A 10693-nucleotide genomic window follows, 5' to 3' on the forward strand; every position below is an offset into this window, starting at 1 on the left:
CTCTTTTTTTAGTTTGCTTAAACTCATTCATTGTGCATTGTCATTTATATCAATAAAAAGAACACCTATGCAGATTAGGGAAAAGCACTTGGATAAAAGACATTTCGGTGCTGTAATTTTGTCACTTACATCCACCGTATAAACTAAATAAATGTTTTAGAAGTATTAGTTTGATAGGCTATGAGCAACAGGGACCCTGAGTACACCTCATTTCTTACTCCATCCCTACCCACACCTCATCTTTTGTTCTATTTTCAAGTTGAATAGGGTGAAGGCCATGGGCTAGTGCTGAGGGGCAGTAGCAGACTGAATGCTCTGAAGAACACTGGGAATCTGCTGCTGGGGGTGCTACATGGAGGGTGACATTCCACCATCCAGCCAGTCAGAACAACCAAAAGCAGAAATAAGCATTTCAGCAGGTTTTCCAACCAGTTCTTTCTCCTGTCTCACACTTCATATTGAAGGTAATGCTATAGTTATCAAAAGCTTGCTTTTAAAGTCCTGTAGAGGCAGATTAAAATATGGACTTTTTAAAAAAGGCATTTGAGACAATGAAAAGGGCAAGTGTGAACCTCCTTTAATCTGGCTTTCTCTCAGGGAGCTGGAGTTAGTCTTTTGGTAATATTCTGAATCAATACAGGTAGATTTCTGAGTCAAGAAATCATACCTCTTACCAAAAGTATAAATTTTAACAAAATATAGTCCCTTAGAGTTGAAACTATATTTTTACCTTTGCCACTAGCCTATACCCATGTGCTCTGGCAAAGGGGCACTGCTATTTTTTATTCTTCGTATTCGTGATTCCAAATATAATTTACTGTGCATGTTAGAAAGGCAACACATTTGTAAGATGAGAGGACAAAGGGAGTGGATAAAAATGTGGAGAAATTATATTTACTATGTAACATTTCCCAAGCACCACACTGGGTCCCTTACATTTAATATCTCACTTCATATTCAGGACAATAAAAAAAAATCTTTTTAACAAATGAAGAAACAAAGACCTTGAAGGGACTGGAAAATTTACTAAGCTTATAAAGTTGGTAAAGAGAAAAACTGGGATCCAAATTCAAGTCTAATTGACTATAATTCCCCATAATTTTTATAGTCAATTGCTGCTTCTTGAGAGAAGAAAGCACTGCTTATTAAAGACACACATGCATAACTATAATGCATTTATAAATATTTTCATTGAATATCAAAAGTTCTGTATCATAAAATGTGAAGCTTCATTTATCAGAAAAATGAATTTTTATGGTACACCTTCTTCACTAACACCGCTCTATAAATGTAACATTGTCATGACTAAGAAAGAAAATGAAGTGATTGATGAAACACCAAATATCACATGTGAATTTATTTGTCAAAGTTGCAAACATTCTGTGTTTGACTTCTACCAGCTGACTTTTATGCTTGAAAACATAGGTGATTCTAGTTTAAAAGGATGAAAGGGTATTTGACATTGATAGCACTGAGAAAATATATTTGCGTCTATATATTTCTACGCTGAGTTCTATATTTACATAGATTCAATTGAAGCTAATGGAAAAGTAAAGCTGTCACATTACTGGCTGATAGGTTACTTAAAATTAGCACAGCAGTGTACCTGAAAGATAAAACAAGCATTCCTAGAGATGTGGTGTGATAACAAAAAGTAAACTCTGAAGTATGAATTTTACATAATAATATTTAATTCTAAAATACATAGAAATAGATTTCCAAAAAAAAGAAAGAAAGGCAAAGTGAGGAACAATTGGGAAATAAACTGAAGAACAACAGGCATATGTCAGCACTGATAGACAGCTGATTCCCTCTCTCTCCCCCCGCCTCTCTCTCTCTCCCTCCCTCCCTTTCCCCCTCCCTCCCTCCCTCTCTGTCAATATCTCTTCCCCCAATTTTCTTTATTTGTTTAGTGCTCAAAAGTGAGCACACAAGACAATAGTTGTTTTTCCTATGTTGGGTGCACATTTTTAAAAAATGATAATGGGTTTGCTATAAAAGTAATACAGATTACTTCATTACCCAGGTATTAAGCCTAGTACTCATTAGTTATTTTTCCTGATCCTCTCTCTTCTCCCACCCTTCACCCTCTGAAAGGCCCCAGTGTGTGTTGTTCCCCTCTATGTGTCCATATGTTTTCATTATTTCACTTCCATTTATAAGTGAGAACATGCAGTACTTGGTTTTCTGTTCTTCTGGTAGTTTGTTAAGGTTAATGGCCTCCAGCTCCATCCATGTCCTGCAAAGGACATGATCCTATTCTTTTTTATGACTGAATAGTATTCCATGGTGTATATATACCACATTTTCTTCATGTAGTCTACCATTGATGGGCATTTAGGTTGATTCCACAGCCTTGCTATTGTAAATAGTGCTGCAATGAACATTCACATGCATGTGTCTTTATAATAGAATAGTTTATATTCCTCTGAGTATATACCCAGTAATGGGATTTCTGTCTTTAGGTCTTTGAGGAATTGCCACACTGTCTTCCAAAGTAGTTGAACTAATTTACACTCCCACCAATAGTGTACATCATTTTTTATTGACAAAGATGTCAAAAGCAATTGCAACAAAAGCCAAAATTGACAAATGGGATCTAATTAAACTGAAGAGCTTCTGCATAGCAAAGAAAGCAAAGAAACTACAAACAGAGTAAACAGGCAACCTATAGAATGGGCAAACATTTTTGCAAAGTATTCATCTGACAAAGGTCTAATATCCAGCATCTATAGAAACTTAAACACATTTACAAGAAACAAACCCATAAAAAGTGGGCAAAGGACATGAACACTTTTAAAAAGAAGATATAAATGTGGCCAAAAATCATAAGAAAAAATGTTCACTATCACTGATCATTAGAGAAATGCAAATCAAACTCACAATGAGATATCATCTAATACCAGTCAGAATGGCTGTTATTAAAAAATACTCAATATTATTAATAATTATAAAAATATACATCATTCTAAATGTTGCATGTATGATGCTCTTAACCTCAAACTGGAATTTTATGTTGCCTTCAAAGTGTTTACTAATAGCTTTTAAAGACACAAGATAATTCATAAGCAAGAACGTAAATGTAAGACAAGCTGGGACCTGCATGTTAATTTATACATGTTAACACACACACACACACACACACACACACACACACACATTAACAAGGCTAAAATATGTATGGAAAAGAAAACTATAAAATGCAATCTAATGTTAACAATGCAAATTAGGCTAACACTTTTTTCTTCATGTATATTTTTGGAATCTAAATTTTTCTAAATAAAAATATATTGATTTTATAGTCAGAAAGAAATAAAAACATACTTTCACCCACTTTCTTTGGTAATTCAAGAAATGTTCTTTAAACCAGTCATACTTATAAGTAAGGAGAACTTCTAATATGTTTGCTATTATATTATGGTTTATGAGAAATGAATGGGAATGCAAAAAGTTAATAACTCCTGTCCTATAATGTCTTACCATTTAACCATGGCTGTATCTACAGATTGCAAGAAAATTATATAAACTGGTTAAGGATAAAATTATATTAAACTTGTTTGCTGATAGAATGATGAATTCCATTCACAGAAATGTGGATTTTATGAATGAATAAAACAAAAAAAATTATCCAGTCAGCATAGATTTGTCAAGATTTATTTGAAATATAAAAGGTAAAAATAAATTATATGTATACTTTTAATGGAATTCATTAAGTATCAAATTCCCTTTGTTGTTATATCACTGAATAAAATTACTTTAAGTAAAATTTGTCAAATTGGAGATTTATGCTAAGTAAACACAGAGAACAATTCAAATGACTTACTTTTTCAGCACTTTATTTTGTCATTGTTAATGACAAAAATTGTGTTTCAAATTGAAATCATGACTGAAATAGAAACAATGTTATTAATACTACTTTATTCCATCTGGTGTTATCTTTGCAAATTGTTTTGAGGCTATTATGTCTTGACTGCTCAATCCAAAGTATTTGATTCTTAAAGAAAGTCTATAATATCTTTGTCATGTTCAGGCAGTGGTCTTTAGCAACTGGGAAACACATGTGTAACTGTTACAACTATGGCATCATATTCACCATGGTCTTCACCATCACCATCATCATCACCTTTAGCAGCACCAGCAGCATCATTATCTTCATCAACATCATTGAATTTGTTGATTTCCTTCTATTGGCCATGAATTATGGTAAAGTAATTTACATGGATTTTTCTCAATTAATGTTCACTTTAACCTTATCTGATTTCCATAGGCTGTCACCATTCACAGATAAGTAGCAAAGTCTTAGTGGAGTTAGCTAAAATAGCATAGCTAATAAATGTCAGAGGGTACAAATAGTACATCCCCGGATCCTGCTTTATGAATTGTATTTTAGAGTGAGTGGAGTAACATCTGGTTGAATATATTTCTGTGTCACCTACCTCATGTATCTGTTGTAACATTAAGGTAAAATACTTCCCACGAAGCAGGAAAATATCAATCAATGTGAAATATAAGAACATCTAAAAATATCCTCGCTATTAATAGAGTCTCTTAGGAGTAAATAAGTTTATAAAGACATAAATAATAAGTAAATAAGTTTAGGCTGTAAGTAATGCATATAAATATATGTGGAGAAAAGAGGTAGAATTGTCCAAATATTATTGTGATACTATTAGTTTTGAACATAGACATGTTTCATAGGACATATTGTAATTATAATGTACTTTTCTTCCATCTGCGATATATAGTTGTCTTACTCCCAGGATCCTTTCAGTGTTTGAGACTCACCTGGAACTCTGAAAGAAGACAGGAAACCTTTCTGGCACATTCTTTTTCAGCAACTCAGGAGGCCATGAACAGACTTCTACAGATAATGTCCAAATTTATAATATCAGTCTTATGTGACTAAACTTACATGAAACCAAAATTTTTGCAATGGCTCTGATAAAGTAAACTTTAATATCATTAGTTAATTAACAAAAGTCGTTAATTTTAAGTCTCTTTAGTCAAATAGAACTTTTGAAATTCAATTTAATACCGTAAAGTAACATACCATAGTGATATTTTTATATGTGAAAAATGTGAAATCACTTTTATTGTAGCTTTTCTTGTATCCTGCCAGTGTACAGATCCCAATTACTTTCTTTAATAGGTATGCTCACTCTATGGGATATTCCCACAGCGTTCTCTTTTATACAAAGTCTTTTATTTTTATTGCCACTGTATACAAATTTTTCCCCATGAGAAATACCCATTGACCTTATTCTCCTATGCATACATGAAGGCTAGAGTGAACTCCATGATGATTTGAAAACATTTGGCAAGTTATTGCTCTATTCATATCACTCTGTATTTTCAATCAGATGTTTTTCTGTGGAGATACAGTTTTACATACAGCAGATGGAAAGAAGCCATAAATATGTCTGTTGAATTAAATATTTAGTTTTAATATTGTATCGTTGTCATAATTTGAATCAATTTTGTCATGTTTTTATGTTTCTCAAATTGAGATGTAACACTTTAAAAATCTTAAAGCAAAAGAATGAGATGAGCATATCACAAAACCATATTAGAATCCCCTTGCAAACACATCCATCCTCTGTTACTTGATACCAATATCGTTATAACAGATTAAATTTGTGGAGCACCATGTTTTGTCCAAAACTCTTCCCGTGCCTTCTCATTTGATCTCCACAATAAAGCCACACAATGGCAGAGCAAGTTCTATTTCCTCTTTGGCAGTAGAAAAGCCTATATGCAAGAAATTAATTTGCCCATTAATTTGCCCAAAGTCACAGAGTTACTACATTTAAATGCACAATTCCAGTTCCCTTTACCTTACATCTCTGTGCTTAGTAACAAATCTCACATAGTCCTGAAGTTCTTTTGATACATATATTAGCAACCAGTAATAGCCAATTATTTAAAAAAATTAATTAGTATGTGTGTGATGGTTAATATTGACTGTCAACTTGGTTGGATTGAAGAATGCAAAGTATTGTTACTGGGTGTGCTTGTGAGGGTGTTGCCAAAGGAGATGAATATTTGAGTCACTGATCTGGGAGAGGCAGACCCGCCCTCATTCTGGGTGGGCACACTCTAATCAGCTACCATTGCTGCTAGAATAAAGCCGGCAGAAGAGCGTGGAAGGACTAGGCTGGCTGAGTCTTCCAATCTCCATCTTTCTCCTGTGCTGTATGCTTCTTGCCCTCCAACATTATACTCCAAATTCCTCATGTTTTGAACACTTGGATTTAACACCATTGGTTTGCCAGAGACTCCACTTTGTGATCCTGTGAGTCAGTACTCCTTAATAAACTATTTCACATATACAGCCATCCTATTAGTCCTGTCCCCCTAGAGTACCCTGACTAATACTGTGTGAGTACCTTGTAGATGAATATGTTTATGGGGTACATGAGATAGTTTGATATAGTCATGCAATAGGTAAAAATCACATCAGGGTAAATAGGGTGCTCATCCTGTTAGGTATTTATCCAGTTATGCTCTTTTAGTTATTTTGAAATGAACAATTATTATTATTTTGAGAGAGAATTTTGCTCTTGTTGCCTAGGCTGGAGTGCAGAGGTTCCATCTCGGCTCACTGCAACCTCTACCTCCTGGGTTCAAGCAATTCACTTGAACCTCAACCTCCTGAGTAGCTGGGATTACAAGCACACACCACCGCACCCAGGTTTTTTTTTATTTTATTATTTTTATTTTTAGTAGAGATGGGGTTTTGCCACATTGGCCAGGCTGGTCTCAAACTCCTGACCTCAAGTGATCCACCTGCCTTGGCCTCTCAAAGTGCTGGGATTACAGGCATGAGCCACTGTGCCTAGCCAAATTATTTTTTACTATACTATTTGTGTTGTGTTAGCAAATACTAGGTCTTATTTATTCCTTCTAACTATTGCTTTGTACCTGTTAACTATTCTCCCTTTCCTCCTGCCCCACCCCCAACTACCTTCCCAACCTGTAGTAACCATCCTTCTACTTTCTATCTCTATGAGTTCAATAGTTTTAATGTTACTTTCTCACAGCTAAGTAAGAACATACGATGTTTGTCTTTCTGTGACTGGCTTAATTCATGTCACGTAATAACCTCCAGTTCCATCCATGTTTTTACCAATGACAGGATCTTATTCTTTTTCATGGCTGAAGAGTACTCCATTGTGTATCAACACTGCATTTTCTTTATATATTCATCAGTTGATATACACTAAGGTTGTTCCAAATTTTGGGTATTGTGAACAATAAACATGGAAGTTCAAATATCTCTTTGATATGTTTATTTCCTGTCTTTTTGATATATACCCATCAGTGGGATTGTTGGATTCTATGGTAGCTCTATTTTTTTTTTTTTTTTTGGAACTTCCAAACTATTGTTTATAGTGGATTTACTGATTTACATTCCTACCAAAAGTGTGTGAGGACTCCCTTGTCTCTACAACCTCCCCAGTCTTTGTTATTGCCCGACTTTTGGACAAAAGCCATATTAACTGGGGTGAGATGACATATCATTGCAGTTTTAATTTGCATTTCTCTGCTGATCAATGATCTTGAGCACCCTTTCATATGCCTGTTGACTATTTATATGTCTTCTTTTGAAAAATGTCTATTCAAATCTTTCATCCATGATTAGATTTTTTCCTCTAGTGTTGTTTGAGCTCCTTTTATATTCTGGCTATTAATCCCTTGTCAGGTGTGTAGTTTACAAACTTTTTTCCCATTCCGTGGATGGTCTCTTCTCTTTGTAGATCGTTTTCTTTGCTGTGCAGAAGCTTTTTAACTTTATGTGATTTGATTTGTCCATTTTTGCTTTGGTTGCCTGTGGTTTTGTGGTATTACTCAAGAATACTCACACCAGCCAGATGTGGTGACTCACGCCTGTAATCCCAGCACTTTGGGAAGACAAGGCCGGCAGATCAGTTAAGGTCAAGAGTTCTAGACCAGCTTGGCCAACATGGCAAAATTCCGTCTCTATTAAAAATACAAAAATTAACTGGGCATGGTGGTGCATACCTGTAATTTCAGCCACTTGGGAGGCTGAGGCAGGAGAATTGCTGGAGGTGGAGGTTGCAGTGAGCCAGGATTGCACCACTGCACTCCAGCTTGGGCAACAGAGTCTCAAAAATAAATACTCAGAACAATGTCCTAGAGATTTCCCCCAATGTTTTCTTTTAGTAGTTTCACAGTTTTGAGTTAACAGATTTAGTTATTTAATTCATTTTTATTTGATGTTTGTATATGGTGAGAAATAAGAGTCTAGTTTCATTTTTCTTCATTTGGATATTTAATTTTCCTGGCATCATTTATTGAAGAGGCTGTCTTTTCCCCCAATTTGTGTTCTTTGCATCTTTGTGGAGAATGAATTCACTGTAGATGTGCAAATTTGTTTCTGGGTTCTCTGTTCTGTTCCCTTTGTCTGTGTCTCTGTATTGATGCCATTAGCATGCTGTTTTGGTTACTATAGCTCTGTAGTATAATTTGAAGTCAGGTAATGTAATTCCATTTTTTTTTCCTCTGGATATCTTTGGATATTCCTTGTCATTAATGGTTTCATATGAATTTTAGAATTTTTTTTCTATTTCTGTGAATAAGACCATTGGTATCTTGATAGGGATTGTATTGAGTCTGTAGATTGCTTTGGGTAGTATTGACATGTTAACAATATTGATTCTTCTTCCAATCTATAAACATGGAATATCTTTCTATTTTTTTTGTGTCTTCAAATTACATAAAGGTTAGATATTTATAGTAGCTTTCATAGTCTAGGCTTGTTTGTATCCATTTTTGTTGCAAAGGCTTTCCTGATACTGGAAAGGACTTGAGTGTTGTGATTTAAACTATATCTGGTTTAGCGGCCACCAATAATTCTGTGGTTCTTGCAGACACGTAGAGGTGCTGCCTAAGGTCTTGGATACATTCTGGAAGAATTATTTGCATTTCCAAAGGTTCTTGTTCTATTTTACTACTTCCTCTGAAACAAACAGAGTGTCTCTCTTTCTCTTGGTTCTAAGACACCTGGACCTGGAGATATAGTGACACAAACACCCTGTGGCTACCAAGACTAGGACTGTGCTGGGCCAGAACAAAAGTCAGCAAAGCACTGGGTCTCACCCAGGCCCACTATAACCCCTCCCTATCTACTACCTATGTTCACTCAGGAGCCTGGGGCTCTACAGTCAAAAGGGGGTAAAGCCAGCCAAGCCTGTTGTTCCCTTCAGGGTGGTGAGTTCCCCAAGGTCCGGGGTCCTGGGTGGGTCCAGAGGTGCCATCCAGGAGCTGGGAACTCTAGTAAAAAACCTTGGAAGTCTACTTGATGTTCTGTTGTACTACAGCTGAGCTGGCACTCAAACCACAAGACACAGTTCTTCCCATTTTTCTCTCTCTTATCCATAGTCAGGGGAGCCTCACCCTGTAGCCGTTGCTTCCATGGGAGTACTGCCAGGCTGTCACCCATATTCTCTTAAGGCCCAAGGGCTCTTCAGTCTTCACATGGTGAATGCTGCTGGGCCTGGGACACACCCTTCAGGGCCGTGGGCTCCCCATTGGCCCAGAGCAGGTCTAGAAATGCCATCTAGAAGCCCAGCCTGGAATCAAGGACCCCGAGTCTATTTGGTGCAATACACCCATGAAGCAAAGCTGGTACCTACGGTGCCAGACAAAGTCCCCTTTACTTTTGCCTATGCTGTTCTCAACCAGGAGTTTCTACCCAAAGCCACCACAGCTGAGAATGGCAGTGTCTCATAAGAAGGTGTTATGTCTCACCTGAAGCCAGCAAGTCTGCCCTTTCCTCAATTCTTAAACACACACTTCTTACTTATAAGTTCTATATATGTGGCTTCATATAAATCTCACAACCATGTAGAGTTGATACCATGATCTCTAAATTACACGTAGGAAAATAGCGTGACACGTTAATACATTCACCTCTGTTACCTCCATTACTAGCAATTACTTACAGGTAAGGAGGTGTGGATTCTGTTCTGCTTTGCACATAAAATTTATATTGTCTTATATTTTTTGAATGAAGATTAATATTTTATGTTGTAAGAAACACAGTGGTTTAACAGATGTGTAAAGCTTTTGTTGACTAAAGTATGCTTAATTGTAGAGAGAATTGTATTAAAGAATGGCAATATCTTCCATAAAATACAGACATTTGAAGTGGCCCAGGGTCATTAGGCTCTGGTATTTTTCATTGGCTAAACGCGTCTCATTTAAAGAAAGCAAAACACCATATGAGTTTTCTTTTTCTTCCTGAATTACGGAATTCATTTGGAAAGAGGGTACTGATGATTTATTCTCCCTGATACCATTTGTTTGCACTCCCTCAAGGATTCCAGGTGTTTTCATGCTCAGTGTTTGTCATACCACAGATGCCACCAGCCGATTATGCTGAAAAGAAGACGAACTTTTGAATACTCCTATTATTTATCTCAAGTAGACAGGCAAGTCATTCTTTCAGACATAGACCTGTAGTTAACCTTACACTGTGTATTTTCTTGTAAAGAGATGAAACAATTCTGGAGAATGGCCAGGAGGGATCTCCAGCAATTCTGACATCTGAATGTTTCAGTAGAAAAATTGTTGAAGGGTGTTGCACATTTGTTAAGCATGTTTTGTGAAATTTAGAGAGAGAACAAAGAGTTTTCATCACTTATAATGTAGAAAACTTTTCTGTCAATTT

The 10693-nt window shown here is 36.0% G+C and overlaps 1 long non-coding RNA gene across 1 annotated transcript; it reads left to right on the forward strand.

Annotated features, from left to right (window-relative positions):
* The first annotated feature begins 286 nt into the window (after window positions 1-286).
* LOC105728178 (uncharacterized) lies at window positions 287-5451 on the forward strand. Its single transcript, XR_001109955.2, has 3 exons — window positions 287-464; window positions 4031-4203; window positions 4746-5451. It is a non-coding gene; the product is annotated as an uncharacterized LOC105728178 (long non-coding RNA).
* Window positions 5452-10693: the final 5242 nt, after the last annotated feature.

The sequence above is a fragment of the Aotus nancymaae genome, unplaced genomic scaffold, assembly GCF_030222135.1.
Source record: "Aotus nancymaae isolate 86718 unplaced genomic scaffold, 86718_ANA_hifiasm-v0.15.2.pri h1tg000029l, whole genome shotgun sequence".
NCBI classification, from domain to species: domain Eukaryota; kingdom Metazoa; phylum Chordata; class Mammalia; order Primates; family Aotidae; genus Aotus; species Aotus nancymaae.